We start from the raw sequence: 21,008 nt of genomic DNA, 5'->3' as shown, positions 1-21,008 counted from the left end.
TAAATTACTGTATTCCTTTGCTTTCAGTATATTGAGCTGGTTCCAAATATGAAAAGGAGTACGTCAAGGTTGTATATTGTCACCCTGCTTATTTAACTTATATGCAGAGTACCTCATGAGGAACGCTGGGCTGGAAGAAGCACAAGCTGGAATCAAGATTGCTGGGAGAAATATCAATAACCTCAGATATGCAGATGACACCACCCTTATGGCAGAAAGTGAAGAGGAACTAAAAAGCCTCTTGATGAAAGTGAAGGAGAGTGAAAAGGTTGGCTTGAAGCTCAACATTCAGAAAACAAAGATCATGGCATCTGGTCCCATCACTTCATGGGAAATAGATGGGAAAACAGTGGAAACAGTGTCTGACTTTATTTTTGGGGCTCCAAAATCACTGCGGATGCTGATTGCAGCCAGGAAATTAAAAGACACTTACTCCGTGGAAGGAAAGTTATGACCAACCTAGATGGCATATTAAAAAGCAGAGACATTACTTTGCCAACAAATGTCCATCTAGTCAAGGCTATGGTTTTTCCCGTGGTCATGTATGGATGTGAGAGTTGGACTGTGAAGAAAACTGAGCGCTAAAGAATTGATGCTTTTGAACTGTGGTGCTGGAGAAGACTCTTGAGAGACCCTTGTATTGCAAGGAGATCCAACCAGTCCATCCTAAAGGAGACCAGTCCTAGGTGTTCATTGGTAGGACTAATGCTAAAGCTGAAACTCCAATACTTTGGCCACCTCATGCGACGAGTTGACTCATTGGAAAAGACCCTGATGCTGGGAGGGATTCGGGGCAGGAGGAGAAGGGGACAACAGAGGATGAGATGGCTGGATGGCATCACCAACTCGATGGACATGAGTTTGAGTGAACTCCGGGAGTTGGTGATGGACAGGCAAGCCTGGCATGCTGTGATTCATGGGGTCGCAAAGAGTCGGACACGGCTGAGTGGCTGAACTGAACTGAACATAAAGATATTTTGTATTTAAATTATATAGTATGTGATGTTAGTTCTCATGTCCAGTCAACAGAACTTTTAACGCAATTGTAAACAAGTGAAAATAACTTATTCCTGAATTATATTCTAAGGATACAAATAAACACTTTATTATTATTTTAGGAATCATGCAGAGCAGACAGACATGTGGTGAGCACTAAAGGTGGAGTCAGGCAACATGGGGTCAAGAATAAATTATCTATGAGAATTTGGGGAAGTTATTTAATTACTCTCACAGTCTCAGTCTCTGCTCCAAAGGTTCCCAGACTTCAAGGTACTTAATTATCTAGGGGAGAATTTTTAAATTCTGCATTTTGAAGCTCTCTACCCAAAGATCTTATTCATTGGGAGAGAAATGATGTCAAACAATCTGCACTTTTTAACAGACACCTCTGAAGATTCTAACACAGTAACTCATTGACAAACATAGTCCTAAATAACATGGGAATGATGGCTACTTAACCTGTATCATAAAGTTGTTATTTGGATCTAATAAAAAAAAGCAAGTAAAATAAGCAGATATGTTCATAAAAATGTATACATTTTATAGAAAATTTATGTGTATTAGATGATACACTTGATTTCCTGAAATGTAACTCTTAACTTGGAGAAGGCAATGGCTCCCCACTCCAGTACTCTTGCCTGGAAAATCCCATGGACAGAGGAGCCTGGTAGGCTGCAGTCCATGGGGTCGCTAAGAGTCAGACATGACTGAGCGACTTCACTTTCACTTTTCACTTTCATGCATTGGAGAAGGAAATGGCAACACACTCCAGTGTTCTTGCCTGGAGAATCCCAGGAATGGGGGAGCCTGGTGGGCTGCCATCTCTGGGGTCGCACAGAGTCGGACACGACTGAAGTGACTTAGCAGCAGCAGCAGCAACTCTTAACTACAGAGTTTATTGAGGTTTAGTTACTATAGAGAGGTATTAGTGAGTATAGTAGGATTGACAAATATATAAAAATCAATTGCTTATACACTGACAATGAAAGTGCAAGTCACTCAGTCATGTCTGACTCTTTGCGACCCCTTGGACTATACAGTCCATGGAATTCTCTAGGCCAGAATACTGGAGTGGGTAGCCTTTCCCTTCTCCAGGGGATCTTCCAAAGCCAGGGATCAAACCCAGGTTTCCCACATAGCAGGAGGATTCTTTACCAGCTGAGCCACAAGGGAAGCCCAAGAATATTGGAGTGGGTAGCAGAATAATCAACTAGAAAGTAGAATGGTAAAAGATCCATTCATACAGCACTCTACATTTCCCTGAAGAAAAAATACTCAGTAATAAACTTAATAAGAAATGTGTAGGAAGATATTGTTAAAAGAGGTTAATTCTATGCAAATTGGTTTATAAATTTAAGACAGTCAGTGGAATTTTTAGGTGGGGAGAACCTGACACAACAATCCTAAGGTTCAAATGAAAGAATCAATATTTGAGGACACACAAATTTTGAAAGAGTGATAAGGAGGGTGTCTATATATATACAACTTTATATCACTATATATAAAATAGTGACAGCATTTCAAGTAGGTGAAGAAACAGTGGTTCACTTAACAAATGACCTTGGGACAATCACTTACTCACTTTGAAAAAAAAAAGTTAATTCTCTATATAATATACTTAAACTAAACTAAATTCTATATCAGGACTTCCTGGGCAGTCCAGCGATTAAGACTCCACACTTCCACTGCAGAGGGCACAGGCTCAATTCCATGTATTTAGTGGAATACTGTACAGCTAGGAAGTTTAAATATTCTGACATACAAAGACAGTCAATAGTATACTGAATAATAAGTCTTTGTTTTCAAAGGAGACACAGACAGACCAAAGTGTATGTTTGCACAAGAAAAAGTTTGGAAGACTATATAAAGTTATCTTGGAGAATAGTAATACTGATAGTACTGTCTAACCACACTTAGGCAGATACTGTTAGAAGTACCAGGACTTCCCTGATAGCTCAGCTGGTAAAGAATCCACCTGCAATACAGGAGACCCTGGTTCAACTCCTGGATGGGGAAGATCCGCTGGAGAAGGGATAGGCTGCCCACTCCAGTATGGTTAGACAGATACACTCCTACACTGCTAGTGAAAGCATGAAATTATATTTTTCTGGAGGACAACTTGGCAGTATGTATCAAAAGTCTTTCAAAGTACTCACCACTTTTATATGCTGATAGTGGCAGTATAAATGTGTACTACTTTTCTGGAGGGCAATTTGGCACTATTTACCAAAATTTAGAATGCACATGCCCTTTGATCCAGCAATTTCACTTCTAGGAATTTTATCTAGAAGGTAGGCTCTAGGAATTTAATCTAGAAGATAGGCTCATAAAGATATATATACAAGGATATTCATTTAAGCACTGCTTATTATAGAACAGAACTGAAAACAACTTAAATGTTAACCAAAAAGGAACTAATTAAATAAAATACAGCACATCCACATGATGAAACATCATACAATCATTCTATAAAATGAGGTAGGTCTATATTTCTTCACACAAGATGAACAAGATATGCTAAATGAAACCTGCAAAGTGCAAAATAGTATATGTATAGTATAATCCTATGTGTATAGAGAGGAAAAAACAGAAATAGGTATTACAAAGGCTTGAAAATGCACTGAAGTGTTTTAGAATACACAAGAAAGTGCTAACACTTTCTCTGAGGAGGGGCTGGGAATTCAGAGCATTTTAATTTTTGCACCTTGTGATTTTTTATTATTATGAACATATACATTATTTTTGTTATGAAAAAGAAGTTTTCCATTTATTTCCTTACAGTATATTCCTGAAAGCAGTACTGCCATGTCAGAGTGGTAGTTGTAAGGAAATAAATGGAAAGACAATCAAAGATACTGTATAAACATAAGAATACTCTTCACAAAAAAAAACTGGATACAAGTTAAAAGACTCAAAAAAATGAGGATTAGTAAAATAAATGATGATCCATGTATTTAGTGGAATATTGTACAGCTATGAAGTTTACCAATACTTTGGCCACCTCATGAGACGAGTTGACTCACTGGAAAAGACTGTGATGCTGGGAAAGGTTGGGGGCGGGAGGAGAAGGGGACGACGGAGAATGAGATGGCTGGATGGCATCACCGACTCTGTGGACATGAGTTTGAGTGTACTCCGGGAGTTGGTGATGGACAGGGAGGCCTGGCGTGCTGTGATTCATGGGGTCGCGGAGAGTCGGACACGACTGAGCGACTGAACTGAACTGAACTGAACTGATGAAGTTTAAATATTCTGACATAGAGAAACAGTCAATAGTATACTGAATAATAAGTCTTTGTTTTCAAAGGAGACACAGACAGACCAAAGTGTATATTTGCACAGGAAAAAGTTTGGAAGACTATATAAAGTTATCTTGGAGAGTAGTAATACTGATAGTACTGTTATGATTTTTTGCTGTGCTTTATGAAGCTTTCTACAGTTAATATATTGTTTACTGAAAGAGTGACTAACAACCCATGTGAGGTCAACCCCATGCCTGCCTGTGCTATGTGCTCAGTCGTGTCCGACTCTTTGAGACCTCATGGACTGTAGACCACCAGGTTCCTCTGTCCATGGAACTTTCTAGGCAAGAATACTGGAGTGGGTTGCCATTTCCTCCTCCAGGGGATCTTCCTGACCCAGGGAATGAATCTGCGTCTCCTCTGCCTCCTGCATTGCAGGCAGATTCTTTATCCATTAAGCCATAGGAGAAGCACTGGTCAAACCCATAAATCCTAGGAATTAGACAATTCAGTCCGCTGCCCATATATATTCCTCAGAGAAGTTCAAATTCCATTTTGATTGATCCAATCCTGTTAGAATACTGGGCTATGTCTAGCTCTAGCAAGCTGTTTCACAAGGGTCATATGATTCCTGATGTTTATGAGAAGATTTTATTAGAAAAAGAAGCACTAAAATTAAATATACCTTTTGAAAATGTATGTTAAAATCTTGCTCTCTATAATATTTAAAATTTCAGGATACTTGTGAAAGAAAAGTTCTTATCTCTTGTTAGCACCTTCCATTTTGGGCTGCCTAGAGCACAAGATAAATGCTTTTCTGTAAGAGTCCAAGAAGCTCAAATAGATGTACCATGCTCACAAAATTTATCATTAACTTACACAAATGGTCTACTGAATGACTGAGCAGTGGTAAAACTTTTTATGGCATCATCAGTAAATACCAGTGAAGTGAAAAGGTTTTTTGGTTTTGTTTTGTTAATATATGATTTCCCATTTTTAATTGAAAAGGACATTTCTATGACTTTCTACATGACTTGAGAGTTAATAAAGTTACATTTACTTTCATTAATTGAATTGTAGTATATATGCTACCAACTTGACATACATCTTAAGGGAATAAATAGTTCCCTTTATTTCTTCAGAACAAATATTAACACTAACCAACAGCATGTCTATTGATTTGGTGAGAACTGGCAAGAAGGGTATGTGGGAGGGGTGGGAGGGAGAGAGAACCATTCCATTACTTCCAAACTTCTCTCATGCTGCTTCTTTATAAACACTTCCCTATATCCCCAAACCCTGGCACCCACTAATCTCTTTCCCTTCCTATAGTTTTGCTTTTTCAGATTATTGTATAAATGGAATAATACATTATGTAGCCTTTTAAATCTAGTTTCTTTCACTTAGCTAAATGCATTTTAAGATTCACCTGTGTTATCGCATGAATCAATAGGTAGTTCCTTTTTTATCATAGAGTAGTATTCCACAGTGTGGATATATAACAATCTGTTTATCCACCAGTTGAAATAACTGAGTCTTTTCCAATCTGGGGTGACTAATGCTGAATAATGCTGCTATAAATATTCACGTCAGGTTTTTGTATGAACATAAGTTTTCAGTTATCTTGGACAGATAGCTAGAAATAAGACTGCTGAGTCACATGATAAAAATATGTTTAATTTCATAGGAAACTAACAAATTGTCTTCCAAAGTGGCTATACCATTTTTTCATTCCCACTAGCAATGTATGAAAGTTCCCGTTGCTCTGACTTGCTAACCTTTGGTATTGTTGGTTTTGTTTTGACATTCTATTAGGTGCAATACGGTATCTCATTGTGATTTTTTTTTTTTTTTTTAAACTTTCTCAAAGCATTTTTAGATCAGAGAAAAACTGAACAAAAAGTACACAGATTTCCTATTTACTCCTTACACCCCCACATGCAACCTCCCCCACTATGAACATCCTGAATCAGACTGGTATTATTTATTACAATCAGCACTGTGGTTTTATTTATTTTTTTGTGCTGCAAAAAGCTTTATTGTTTCCATTTGGTCCAAGGCTTGAGAGAGGGCTCCAGGGTGTTAAAAAGCTGCCTAGTGGCTGCAGAGAAGGGCTTCAGGGAGCCCTGATGTTAGGTGGGTTCTTCAAAGGCCACTGGTCTCCAGAAGCTCCTAGTCGTACTTGAGGGTGAGCCTTTCGAAGAGATACTCGCCCAACCCAGCCTGGGGACCAGCCAGCCTGTGGAGGTTGGTCAGGTGGTCACCCATCTTCTTGATGAGTTTCACTTCCTCATCTAGGAAGTGGTTCTCCAGGAAGTCACAGATGTGGGGGTCTCCGTGGGCAGAAGCCAGGCCATGCAGATCCAACAGGGCTTGATTCAGGTTCTTCTCTACGAGAAGGAGGGCTTCCATAGCGTCCTGGGTTTTACCCCACTCATCTTGAGATGGCTTCTGCACGTCCAGGAAGAGGGTGCGGCCACCACGCTGGTTTTGCAATTTCAAGAGAAGCTCCGCACCCTCACGCTTCTCCTTGGTCAATTTGCGAAAAAAGTGACCCACACCCTCCAGGGCCACATCGTCGCGGTTGAATAGAAGCCCAGAGAGAGGTAGGTGTAGGAGGCCAGCAGTTGCATGTTAACCAGGCGGTTGACGGCAGCCTCCACTTTGGTAGAATAATTCTAAGAATCTGGGAGCTCATGATTGGTCGGTAATAAGGAGTAAAAAAATGGTGGCTGGTCCCGGTGATCGTGGACAGCTGAGTGGCTGATTCCGGAGGTTGCGACTGGAAAAAAGGTTGGAGGGTGGTCGGAGGCTGGAGCAAGGGGCATCCCCGGGTCTGTTCTGTCCAAGCACTGTTGAAGCAAGGGACAGATCCGTGGGGCGACGAGCGCACTTCACAACACTGTGGTTTTCATTTGCATTTCTCTAATGATTTTAATTTGCATATCTTTTATTTGTTATTTGTATATCTTCTAGGTGAGGTGTTTATTCAGATCTTTTGCCCACTGGATTATTTCTCATTATTGTTTTCTTTATAACTCATTTCACCTTGTTTTTTTAACATTTATTTTCAATTGGAGAATAATTGCTTTAAAATGCTGTGTTAGTTTCTGCCGTAAAAAAACCGTGAATCAACCATGAGTACACATATATCCCCTCCCTCTTGAGCCTCCCTCCCTCGCCCCCCCCACTGTTGACTTAAGAGTTTTTAAATTTTATTCTGGATATAACTTTCTGTCAGAAATGTGATTTGCAAATATTTTATCCCAGTTTTTTTTTAGAGTTTTCAATTTATTTATGTTTAATTGAAGAATTATTGCTTTACAATATTGTGTTGGTTTCTGCCATACATCAAAACATGAATCACCCATAGGCATACATATGTCCCCTTCCTCTAGAACCTCCCTCCTATCTCCCACCCCATCCCACCCTTCTAGTTTATTAGAGTCCTGTTTTGAGTTCCCTGAGTCATGAAGCAAATTCCCACAGGGTATCTGTTTTTCATATGGTAGTGTATATGTTTCCATGCTACTCTCTCCATTCTCTCCCCCACCCCCCGCACCACGTCCATAAGTCTGTTCTCTATGTCTACATCTCCATTGCTGTCCACCAAGTAGGTTCATGAGTACCATCTATTTCATATATATGTGTTAATATGTGATTTTTGTCTTTCTCTTTCTGACTTATATCATTCTGTATAATAGGCTCTAGCTTCATCCAGGAATGGCAGAGTTTTAACTGTTTTCATAAAATCAGATCCATGATTGTTGTCAGGCATTACATATCTTGTTTTTATCTCTTTGAGAAATTCATACATAAAAGGAATATCAGTAGAATAGAGGATTTTTAACTTTTTAACAATTGAAACCTAAATTGCCACTTCAACTACTAGAAAAGATGTAGTCTAGATATTAAGATTTGTGAGTATTTGGGATTTTTTGCTGCCATTCAGCAGGAAGTTTTATCCCAGTTTGTGACTTGAGTTTTCATTTTCTTTCACAGTTTTTTTTATTTTAATAAAGTCCATATATCCATTTTTTCACTTATGGATTATGCTTTGGGGATAATATAGATTTTTAATCACATCTCTTTATGTCTTTCTTTATATGAGTAATATTTCTCCTAACTACCAGCCTCAGTCATAAAGTTGAGAACAAATAAAAACTGCCATCAATTTTGTTTAAATGGGTACAGAGTTTCAGTTTGGGAAGATAAAAAAAGCTCTGGAGATGGATGGTGGTGATGGTGGCATAACAATGTGAATATATTTAATGTCAACAAACTATACACTTAAAAATGGTTAAATTGGGACTTCCCCAGTGGTCCAGCAGTTAAGACTCCAAGCTTCCACTGCAGGGGGTGCAGTTTCAATCCCTGGTCAGGGAACTAATGTCTCACATGCCCAGTGGCCAAAAAGAAACAAAAAGGTTAAGATTTGTTTTATAATTTTACCATAATAAAAAGAAAAAACTGCCATCAAGCAACAGTATGTCAGGAAAGCGTCTGTTCTACAGCTCATGGACACTGTATGGCAGTGGTGAAACCAAAGTAATGGAACCAAAGCTTCACTTTACATGGATGATGAATGAAGGTCCATTTCCAGGATGAGAGGTAGCCAGCCAAAAGGGACATTGCCCAGCACTTTATAGAAAGGTTGCCTCATTTAGTCCTCATACTTACAAGGAAGATACTATACTATGTTTATTTCACAATTAACAGAGCTGAGGCCTGGAAGGAAAAGTTGCCTATTCAAGTTTGAGTCAGTAAATCAAGGAATGAAGATGAGAGAACAATCTGACCCCAGCGCTCTCACTCCAGACCGTTCCCTTATACGGTTTCCAAATCCATGAAGAAAAAGTCTCTATTCAGCTTTTGTTTTTAGATATATGAAAGTCTTCAGTTCAGTTCTGTCGCTCAGTCGTGTCCGACTCTTTGCAACCCCAAACTCAAACTCATGTCCATCAAGTTGGTGATGCCATCCAGCCATCTCATCCTCTGTTGTCCCCTTCTCCTCCTGCCCCCAATCCCTCCCAGCATCAGGGTCTTTTCCAACGAGTCAACTCTTCACATGAGGTGGCCAAAGTATTGGAGTTTCGGCTTTAGCATCAGTCCTACCAATGAACACCCAGGACTGGTCTCCTTTAGGATGGACTGGTTGGATCTCCTTGCAGTCCAAGGGACTCTCAAGAGTCTTCTCCAACACCACAGTTCAAAAGCATCAATTCTTCGGCGACCAGCTTTCTTCACAGTCCAACTCTCACATCCATACATGACCACTGGAAAAACCATAGCCTTGACTAGATGGACCTTTTTTGTCAAAGTAATGTCTCTGCTTTTTTATATGCCATCTAGGTTGGTCATAACTTTCCTTCCAAGGAGTAAGCGTCCTTTAATTTCATGGCTGCAATCACCATCTACTCAGCCATTAATGACAACGAAATAATGCCATGTGCAACAACATGGATAAACCTGGAGATTATCACACTAAGTGAAGTAAGTTGGACAGAGAAAGACAAATAGCATATGGTATCAGTTACATGCACAATGTTTTAAAAAATGACACAAACAAGTTTGTTTCCAGTGACAGAGTCTGGGGAAGGGCTGGCAGGTGCCATATTGGGCAGCAGCAAAGGTGGCAAGAAGCCCCTGAATCAGCCCAAGAATCAAGCCAAGGAGATGGACGAGGAAGATAAGGTATTCAAGCAGAAACAGAAGGAGGAGCAGGAGAAACTCGAGGCTAAAAGCCAAGGCTGTGGGGAAAAGTCCCCTGGCCACAAGTACAATTAAGAAATCTGGCAGCAAGTAAGCTGTTCCTTGTGCCTGAGGCAATGATGATGATCTTTCGTTTTATTCCTATTTAAATATCTGAATCCCCTGTCATAACATCTGTTGCCACCTATAGCTAGAATGTAGTGTTGTCTTGGAATCCACTGTACATTTAAGAATAAACTTTTGGGATTTCCCTTGTGGTCTAATGGCTAAAAGTCCAGGCTCCCACTGCAGGGAGCCCAGGTTCAATCCCTGGTCAGGGAACTAGATCCCACATGCCACAACTAAGACCTGATGCAGCCAAATAAATAAGTATTTTTAAAAAAGAATAAACTTTTGTATAAGAAATTACAAAAAAAAAAAACATGATACAAACAAGCTTACTTACAAAACAGAAGCAGACTCACAGAGTTTTTTTGGCCACACTGCATGGCATGCAGAACTTCCCCAACCAGTAATCAAATGCATTCCCCTGCACTAGAAGTGTGGAATCTTAACCACTATACCACCAGAGAAGTTCAAGACTCACAGACTTAGAGAAGGCACTTATGGTTATTGGTAGAAGCTGGCAGGGGGCGGGGGGAGGTAGTAGCTTAGGAGTTTGGGATTGACATGTACACACTGCTATATTCAAAATGGATAACCAAAGACATCATTGGTAGGCCAGCAGTTAAGATTGTACTTCAAATGTAGGAAATGTGGGATCAATCCTTGGTCAGGGAACTAAGATCCTACATGCCATGTGGTGTGGCCAAAAAATTTAATTAGTTAATTTAAAAAATAAATAAGATAACTAACAAGGACCTACCTACCTACTATATAGCACTGGGAACTCTGCTCAATACTCTGTAATAACCTAAATGGAAAAAGTATTTGAAAAAGAATAGATACATATATATGTATAACTGAATCCCTTTGCTGTACACCTGAAATTAACACAACACTGCTAATCAACTCTATTCCAACATAAAATTTTTTTAAATGGTAAATAACAATAAATTGAGTGCTTTATGTTCAAAAAGTAAAATAAAATAAAAGCTGCTCTAATAGAGCAAAAAATGTGCTTTATTACAAAGGAGCCTTTTTCCCCATTTTAAACAAGCAGTTTTCACAAAGTAGATGCTTCCATTCAGTTAGTTAACTAATTTAAAGTGGGTTTAGGAACTTGCCTGATGGTCCAATGGCTGGGAGTCTGCCTGCCAATGCAGGCGACGTGTTTGATTCCTGTTCCGGGAACATTCCACAAGCTGCAGGGCAACTAAACCTGTGTGCCACAACTGATGAGCCCATGTGCTGTAACTACTGATGCCTGAGCACTCTAAGGCCCATGCTCTGCAACAAGAGAAGCCACCACAATGAGAAGACTGAGCACTGCAACTGGATAAAGTCCACTTACAGCAATGAAAACCCAGTGAAGCCAAAATTTTAAATAAACAAATAAAAATAATTAAAGGGGGTTTACCTTCTTAATTCTTAAAAATCTGTAGGCCCATGCTCTGCAACAAGAGAAGCCACTGCAATGAGAAGCCTGTAAACAGCAAACAGTAGCGCCCATTTGCCACAACTAGAGAAAGTATGCATGCAGTAATGAAAACCCAGCAGAGTCAAAAATAAAAAGATTAATAATTGTTTTAAGAAACCTAAATTTTAAATTATGGCTTAGTATGTTCTGTTAGGTCTTTGAAATAAATTATTAAAGCACCTCTTCTCTTGCCTTATCTACCCTTTTTTGCTACTTCTGATGAAGGGTTCATGTGCACAAACACACACAGACACATATATATACATGTATATATATATACACATATACATAAGACATAGATTTAACTTATTAACATCTTCCAGCTAAAAACTAATTCTGACAACACCTTTTTTTAAAAAAGGTATAGCTATGAATGCAGGACAGAAAGGGAATTGAACCCAGGTCACGGCAGTGACAGCACCAAATCCTAATCACTAGACCACCAGGGAGTGTCTGATTCAATATGGATCCTCTTAACACCCTGGCAAAAGTATGTGAAATAAAAGCTTTAGGCAATACTTTATAATAAACTATACTATCATTTTTCTCTCTCAGTAATTCCTTAGGTCTCCTATTTATTCCATCTTTGCCTCCTCCTGACCTATAACCAAGTGATCAGAATGTTATAAAATAACAGCTGAAAAGGAGGAAGAGTTTTAGGATCTCCCAACTGCTTGAACCTATAAATATTTATAAATATTTTGAAATTTACAGGATTGTTCCTGCATGCTAGCTGATTAAAGGGAGGGTATGTGCTTTCTTCATGTATCTCAGTGTCAGCCATGAAAAAGGATCTGATCCCCAACGCAGACTCTCCCAACAGCTACTGCTATAATGTGAGGGTTTCCCAAACCTTTGTAGAACCAAGTGACAAACTTTCTCTGGGTTTTAGCAACAGTTGAATTATGCATCTTTTTTAAAAAACTATGTGTGTGTGTGTGTGTGTGTGTGTGTGTGTGTCAGTCAGTTGTGTCTGACTCTGCTACCCCATGAAATTCACCAGGCAAGAACACTGGAGTGGGTTGCCATTCCCTTCTCCAGGGGACCTTCCCAATCCAGGGAAGAACAAACCTGGGTCTCCTGCCCTGCAGGCAGTCTTTACCACCTGAGCCACCAGGGAAGCCCTTCTAAACTATACTGGCTTTTAAACTTAACCCAGTAGCTGCTAAGATTGGGGCTTGATAAATCCGCCTGATGTCTCCCAAAAGTCCAGCATCTAACACATGAAAAAACTCCCACAAATAAGTCAGCAAAGAAAATAAGCACTGAGAATTAAGTAGCATTTACCAAAAACTCCAGAAGCAGGCTTTTGATTAAGAAACAAGTAGACAAAAGATCTTTCAAAACACACAAACCAGTAAAAAATGTACAACGGGTCCCAGTTTCCATACTATTAGCTACCCCTTTGGGAATAAGTAGAATATTATAAATAGTGGTGTATTATTTTCATAACATGAATCAAATCAATGTTTCCAGAGCCACAAAAAATGTTGTCTTCTAAATGTGGTATCATTGATACTTTATTTTTTTATCACTGAAATGAGCCATTCATATCAATCAATTTCATTGATAAAGTCTTCTAGAATATACTCCACAGGTTGTAGAATACTGACATTAATGCATTCTTATCCACAAAAAAGCAACAGAAAACTGACAATAATGCAAAAGATTCTTTTTGATAGGAATGTAGAAGAAAATTGAATGTGGGGACTTCCCTGGTGGTCCAGTGGCTGAGACTTCGTGCTCCCAATGCAGAGGGCCTGAGTTTGATCACTGGTCAGGAAACTAGATCCCACATGCTGCAACTAAAAGATCCTACAGGCCACAACTAAGACCCGGTGCAGCCACATAAATAAACAAATACCACACTCTCAACACTTCTGACACCAGACACGTGGAGATTTTTCCCCACAAAGCAATTCTCTGCAACACCAGCTAGGTGGCCTATAATTTAACTAAATTCTAACACTATCCAGGAGATGGAGACATATCGCACAGGTTAAGGCCTCAGTCCCACAAGACTGTTTCCACCCCACTTCCCATAGACTTAAATAGCTGTTCAGAGAGTTACAAAAGACAGCCCACATCTATTACATTCAATACTCCTCCCAGAAATAAAATCTCAATGCTTGCCATTTCTATGACTCTTGTTTAGATTGTCCCCTCACCTTCTACATATCTACATATTTAAATCCTATCATTTCACTCATCTGTAAACTCCACAAAAATGGGATCATATCTGTTGAGTTCACTATCATATCCTAGCACCCTGTACATGATAGCTATTCAAAACAACTGAGGGAGCAAATGAACCAAAATACCACCTCTTTCATGAAAACCATTGTCAAAAACTCATATACCATAATAAAAGCCATATATGATAAACCCACAGCAAACATTATCCTCAGTGGTGAAAAATTGAAAGCATGTCCCCTACAGTCAGGAAAAAGACAAGGATGTCCACTCTCACCACTACCATTCAACATAGTTTTGGAAGTTTTAGCCACAGCAATCAAAGAAGAAAAAGAAATAAAAGGAATCCAAATTGGAAAAGAAGAAGTAAAACTCTGTTTGCAGATACATGATCCTCTACATAGAAAACCCTAGAGACTCCACCAGAAAGTTACTAGAGCTAACCAATGAATACAGTAAATTTGCAGGATATAAAATTAACACAGAGAAACCCCTTGCATTCCTCCTATACACTAACAATGAGAAAATGGAGAAATTAAGGAAAAAATTCCATTCACCATTGCAACGAAAAGAATAAAATACTTAGGCATAAATCTACCTAAAGAAACAAAAGACCTATATATAGAAAACATAAAACACTGAAGAAAGAAATCAAAGATGACACAAATAGATGGAGAAATATACCATGTTCAGGGATCGGAAGAATCAATATAGTGAAACTGAGTATACTACCCAAAGCAATCTATAGATTCAATGCAATCCCTATCAAGCTACCAATGGTATTTTTCAGAGAACTAGCACAAATAATTTCACAATTTGTATGGAAATACAAAAAAACCTCGAATAGCCAAAGCAATCTTGAAAAAGAAGAATGGAACTGGAGGAATCAACCTGCCTGACTTCAGGCTATACTACAAAGCAACAATCATCAAGACAGTATTGTACTGGCACAAAGACAGAAACATAGATCAATGGAACAAAATAGAAAGCCCAGAGATAAATCCACGCACTTATGGACACCTTATCTTTGACAAAGGAGGCAAGAATATAAAATGGAGAAAAGACAATCTCTTTAACAAATGGTGCTGGGCAAACTGGTTAACCACTTGTAAAAGAATGAAACTAGAACACTTTCTAACACCATACACAAAAATAAACTCAAAAAAGATCTAAATGTAATACCAGAAACCATAAAACTCCTAGAGGAAAACATAGGCAAAACACTCTCTGACATCAATCATAGCAGGATCCTCTATGACCCACCTCCCAGAGTAACGGAAATAAAAGCAAAAATAAACAAATGGGACCTAATTAAACTTAAAAGCTTTTGCACAACGAAGGAAACTATAAGCAAGGTGAAAAGACAGCCTTCAGAATGGGAGAATATAATAGCAAATGAAGCAACTGACAAAGAATTAATCTCAAAAATATAAAAGCAACTCCTGCAGCTCAATTCCAGAAAAATATGCAACCCAGTCAAAAAATGGGCCAAAGAACGAAACAAATATTTCTCCAAAGAAGACATACAGATGGCTAACAATCACATGAAAAGATGCTCAACATCACTCATTAGCAGAGAAATGCAAATCAAAAACACAATGAGGTACCATTTCAAGCCGGTCAGAATGGCTGCTATCAAAAAGTCTACAAGCAATAAATGCTGGAGAGGGTGTGGAGAAAAAGGAACCCTCTTACACTGTTGGTGGGAATGCAAACTAGTACAGCCACTATGGAGAACAATAAAGATATTGTCTTTTCTCCATTGTACATTCTTGCCTCCTTTGTCAAAGATAAGGTGTCCACAGGTGCATGGATTTATCTCTAGGATTTATACGTCAAGGCTGTATATTGTCACCTTGCTTATTTAACTTATATGCAGAGTACATCATGAGAAATGCTGGGCTGGACGAAGCACAAGCTAGAATCAAGATTGCTGGGAGAAATATCAATAACCTCAGATATGCAGATGACACTACCCTTATGGCAGAAAGCGAAGAAGAACTAAAGAGCCTCTTGATGAAGGTGAAAGAGGAGAGTGAAAAAGTTGCTTAAAGCTCAACATTCAGAAAACAAAGATCATGGCATCCGATCCCATCACTTCACAGCAAATAGATGGAGAAACAGTGGAAACAGTGTCAGACTTTATTTTTGGGGGCTCCAAAATCACTGCAGGTGGTGACTGCAGCCATGAAATTAAAAGACGCTTGCTCCTTGAAAGAAAAGTTATGACCAACCTAGACAGCATATTAAAAAGCAGAGACATGGAGAAAGAAATGGCAACCCACTCCAGTGTTCTTCTCTGGAGAATCCCAGGGACGGGGGAGCCTGGTGGGCTGCCGTCTATGGGATTGCACAGGGTCGGACACGACTGAAGAGACTTAGGAGCAGCAGCAGGTAAATAATACATATAAAGCATATATATTATTTCTGATGAATATATATATATTCAGAAATAATACTCTACAGACACTGTTCAATTTGCCTTGTAAAAATATTTGCGAATGTTTTATGGGTGGAAGCAACTGCACAGAGGAATGAAATGACTGAACAAAGAGCTATCTTGAACTCTAAAGAAGAGACTTTTTCAATACATGCCTGGGAGCCTGATAAGTCACTTCAGTCGTGTCGGACTCTTCCTGACCCTATGGACTGTAACCTGCCGGGCTCCGCTGAACATGCGGTTCTGTAGGCAAGAATATTGGAGTGGGTTGCCATCCCCTCCTCCAGGGAATCTTCCCAACCCAGGGATCAAATCCACCTCTCTTATGTCTCTTGCATTGGCAAGCAGATTCTTTACCACTGTGCCACCTGGAAAGCCTTTTCAACACATACTGAAGTATATACAACATAATAGTGTGTGTGTAATAAATAACCAAAGCAAAGAAATATAAATTCAGTCTACTGCTTGGATCATGTGTACTCAATATATTTGATGTTTGCACTTGCTATTTCATTAATCCAGTCATGTATGCTCTTAACAAATGTTCTAAGTGAGGAACATGTGCCTACACTTATCTGGGTGTTACAAATAAAAACATTTCCAACATCAAGGACCTTATCATTTCTGGAGAGACACAGACAAGTATACTAACAATTACCAAAAATAAAAAGATAATTTCTAAGACAGAAATGTCCTTGGGAGTCTCTTGAGTACAGCTACAAACATTTTTCTCAGTAAAAACCTACTGAGAAAGGAGGTTCTTTCTCAGTAATGCCCCAAATACAATGACAAAACTAGAATATCCTAGCTTTGAGTTCAAATACAAGACCCAAAAGGGCCACTAAACTTGTCCTCAAAATGACTCAGAGAAGGCTTCATCAGGATTATATTCAGGAAAAATTTCCTACCACCCCCTAAAAATGAAATAACAAATTATAAAATTCTGGCCTGTATTGTTTACTGCCCCTAACCAGGTCTGAATTCTGTGCTTTCTTATATAAGGGGAAAAAAGTCTTCAAAAAGGACTTTCAAAAAAAAAAGCAGAGACATTACTTTGCCAACAAATGTCCATCTAGTCAAGGCTATGGTTTTTTCAGTAGTCATGTATGGATGTGAGCATTGGACTATAAAGAAAGCTGAGTGCCGAAGAATCAATGCTTTTGAACTGTGGTGTTGGAGAAGACTCTTAAGAGCCCCTTGCACTGCAAGGAGATCAAACCAGTCTATCCTAAAAGAAATCAGTCCTGAATATTCATTGGAAGGACTGATGCTGAAGCTGAAACTCCAATGTTTGGCCACCTGATGCAAAGAACTGGTTCACTGGAAAAGACCCTGATGCTGGGAAAGATTGAAGGCGGGAAAAGAAGGGAATGACAGAGGATGAGATGGTTGGATGGCATCACCGACTCAATGGACGTAAGTTTGGATGAACTCCAGGAATTGGTGATGGACAGGGAGGCCTGGTGTGCTGCAGTCCATGGGGTCACAGAGTCGGGACACAACTGAGCGACTGTACTGAACTGAAAGACAGTAACTAAACTTCATTGTGTATTTACTACCTGCCAGGCACTGCTCTTAGGGTGTTACATGTATTAATTCATTGACAATCCTACCATTATTGTTGATATTTTAGAAATTTGAAGAAACTGAGGCACAAAAGGTAAGAGACCAGTCCAAGGTCATATAAGCAGTAAACAGAGGAGCTGAAGTTCCAACCAAGGCAGTCTGGTCCTGAAGTCCCACTCTTAACTCTATATTATACTGCCTCCCTCAAAAAAGCAGATTACAGTACAATGGTTAAAAGTTTAAAAGCCTTGAAGTTATCAACAGAATAATATCCAATAATCCATAAAAATGTAACTAGCAATGTCTCAATTTATGCTTGCTTATTAACTTTTATTATATGTTCTCTTAGTACAGTTTACATTCTAAGCATGTAGTAAATGTCAAAGTCTTGCCAAGTTCAAAGATGTGCTGACTGTAAAGATAAAAAAAAAAACACATAAACCATTCCTTTTCCTGGGAGACTCTGAGAATACAAATCAAATAAGACTAACACCATTTTAAGTATTAGGTTATCTAGAATATCTTTTTAAAATGTATAATTAGCCAAAAACAAAACTATGAGTCTTTACTTTTGGAATTTCATTTGAAAGTACTAATGAAATTTTGAGCTAACAATAATTTATAATCATCAAATCAGTTTGCTCGTTCATACTTTCAAATAAGATAAATGAGTGTTTCCCTCTTCAGGACAAACAAGGAACTTAATTACAACAGACCTAATTTTGCTCAAATATTATGTATTCTTTTTAAAATTTCCCTGGTGGTCCAGTAGTTAAGAATCTGCCTTCCAATGCAGGCAACTTGGGTTTCATCCCCAGTGGGGAACTGAGATCCTACATGCCACAGGGCAACTAAGTACCGGTGTCACAACTAGTGAACCCATGCCTGCAACAAGAAGCCCTTGTGCTGCAACTGGAGAGAAACCCTCAGGCACTCCAACTTGAGAAAGTTCGCATGTCGCAACGAAGAGCCCATGTGACACAATGAAGATCCAGTGCAGTAAAAAAAATATAATAATAATAATAAATTTAAAAAACAGCGGTAGGAAGGAGGTTCAAGAGGAAGGGGACATATGTATACCTATGGCTGATTCATGTAGATGTATGGCAAAAACAGAAACAACATTGTAAAGCAATTATCCTCCAGTTAAAAATAAATTTAAAAAAAGAATGCTAGGACCATAAAAACTTTTTTAAATAAATAAATATTTATTTATTTGGCTGCACCAGGTCTCTGTTGTGGCGTGCACGAGTTATAGCATGCGAACAGTTGCAGCACATGGGACCTAGTTCCCTAAACAGGGATTGAACCTGGGACCCCTGCACTGGGAGTGCAGAGTCGTAGCCACTGGACCACCAGAGAAGTCACATCAAATATCTATGCATTTTTTAAAACTACAGTTCCTTTATTTGATAAGAACATAGTTTCTAAAGCCAACTGACTGCCTTTAAACCTCATTTTAGCCACTTGCTAGGTCTAGGAATAAAATTTGGCCCTAAGAATGTGTCAAGTTTTACCAAATTGAAAACAGTAGACAAAGTAAAAGATAATTTTTTTTTTCCATAACAGAAGAACACTTCTGGGCTCCTTCACTTTGTTATTGTTGTTCATTCTGAGCTCGTCCGACTCTCTGCAATCCCATGGACTGCAGCAGGCCAGGATTCCCTATCCTTCACTATCTCCTGGAGTTTGTTCAAATTCATGTCCATTGAGTCGGTAATGCCATCTAATCATCTCATCCTCTGCCACCCTCTTCCCCCTTTGCCTTCAATCTTTCCTAGCATCAGGGTCTTTTCCAGTGAGTCGGCTCTTTGCATCAGGTAGCCAAAGTAATGGAGCTTCAACTTTGGTCCTTCCAATGAATATTCAGGGTTGATTTCCTTGAGGATTGACCAGTTTGATCTCCTTGCAGTCCAAGGGATTCTCAAGAGTATTCTCCAGCACCATAATTTGAAAGATCAGCTCTTTGGCACTCAGCCTTCTTTATGGTCCAACTCTCACATCCTTACATGACTACTGGAAAAACCATAGCTTTGACTATAGGGACATTTGTCGGCAAAGTGACACCTCTGTTTTTTAATACACTGTCTAGGTTTGTTGTAGCTTTCCTTCCAAGGAACATGTCTTTTAATTTCATGGCTGCAGTCACTGTCTGCAGTGAAATTGGAGCCCAAGAAAATAAAATCTGTCACTGCTTCCACTTATCCCCCTTAACTTGCCATGATGTCATGGGACCAGGTGCCACAATCTAAGGTTTTTTAACGTTGAGTCTTAAGCAAGCTTTTTCACTCTTCTCTTTTACCCTCATCAAGAGACTCCTTAGTTCCTCTTCACTTTCTGCTATTAGAGTGGTATCATCTGCATATCTGAGCTTGTTGATATTTTTCCTGGCACTATTGATTCCAGCTTGTGATTCATCCAGTCTGGCATTTTGCATGATGTACTCTGCATATAAGTTAAATAAGCAGGGTAACAATATACACCCTTGTCATACTCCTTTCCCAATTCTGAACCAGTCAGTTGTTCCATGTCTGGTTCTAGTGGCTGCTTCTCAACTCGCACACAGGTTTCTCAGGAGACAGGTAAGGGGGTCTGCTATTTCCTTCTCTTTAAGAATTCTCCACAGTTTGTTGTGACCCACACAGTCAAAGGCTTTAGCATTGTCAGTGAAGCAGAACTAGATGTTTTTCTGGAATTCTCTTACTTTCCCTATGATTCAACGAATGTTGGGAATTTGATCTCTGGTTCCTCTACCTTTTCTGAATCCAGCTTGTACCCCTGGAAGTTCTCAGTTCACCTACTGTTGAAGCCTAGCTTGAACGATTTTGAGCATAACCTTGCTAGCATATGAAATGGGCCCAACTGTATGATGTATTCTTTGGCATTGCCCGTCTTTGGGACTAGGATGAAAACTGACCTTTTCCAGTCCTGTGGCCACTGCTGAGTTTCCCAAATTTGCTGACATACTGAGTGCAGCACTTTAACAGCATCATCTTTGAGGATTTTAAATAGCTCAGCTAGAATTCTACCACCTCTGCCAGCTTTGTTTGTAGTAATTTTTCCTATGGTCCACCTGAATTCACACTCCAGTATGTCTGGCTCTAAGCAAGTGACCAGACCATCGTGGTTAACCTGGTCAACAAGATCTTTTCTGTATAGTTCTTCTGAGTATTCTTGCCACCTCTTCTTAATCTCTTATGCTTCTGTTAGGTCCTTAACCATTTCTGATCTTTATCATGCCCATTCTTGCATGAAATGTCCCCTGATATCTCCAATT

The 21,008-nt window shown here is 39.2% G+C and overlaps 1 protein-coding gene and 2 pseudogenes across 3 annotated transcripts in view; 1 reads left to right on the top strand and 2 right to left on the bottom strand.

Moving 5' to 3' along the window:
- Positions 1–21,008, bottom strand: part of ATP7A (ATPase copper transporting alpha) — a 142,277-nt gene that overhangs the window by 115,487 nt on the left and 5,782 nt on the right. The gene's annotated exons all lie outside the window — the stretch shown is intronic.
- Positions 1,927–7,768, bottom strand: LOC129563930 (ferritin light chain pseudogene; annotated as a pseudogene).
- On the top strand, positions 9,713–10,047 carry LOC148773343 (translation machinery-associated protein 7 pseudogene; annotated as a pseudogene).

Source organism: Moschus berezovskii, chromosome X (assembly GCF_049115385.1).
Source record: "Moschus berezovskii isolate FMDL1 chromosome X, NW_MosBer_1.0, whole genome shotgun sequence".
In the NCBI taxonomy this organism is placed as follows: domain Eukaryota; kingdom Metazoa; phylum Chordata; class Mammalia; order Artiodactyla; family Moschidae; genus Moschus; species Moschus berezovskii.
Note: the sequence above shows the minus strand (reverse complement) of the source record. Positions and strands in the feature narration are given on the sequence as shown.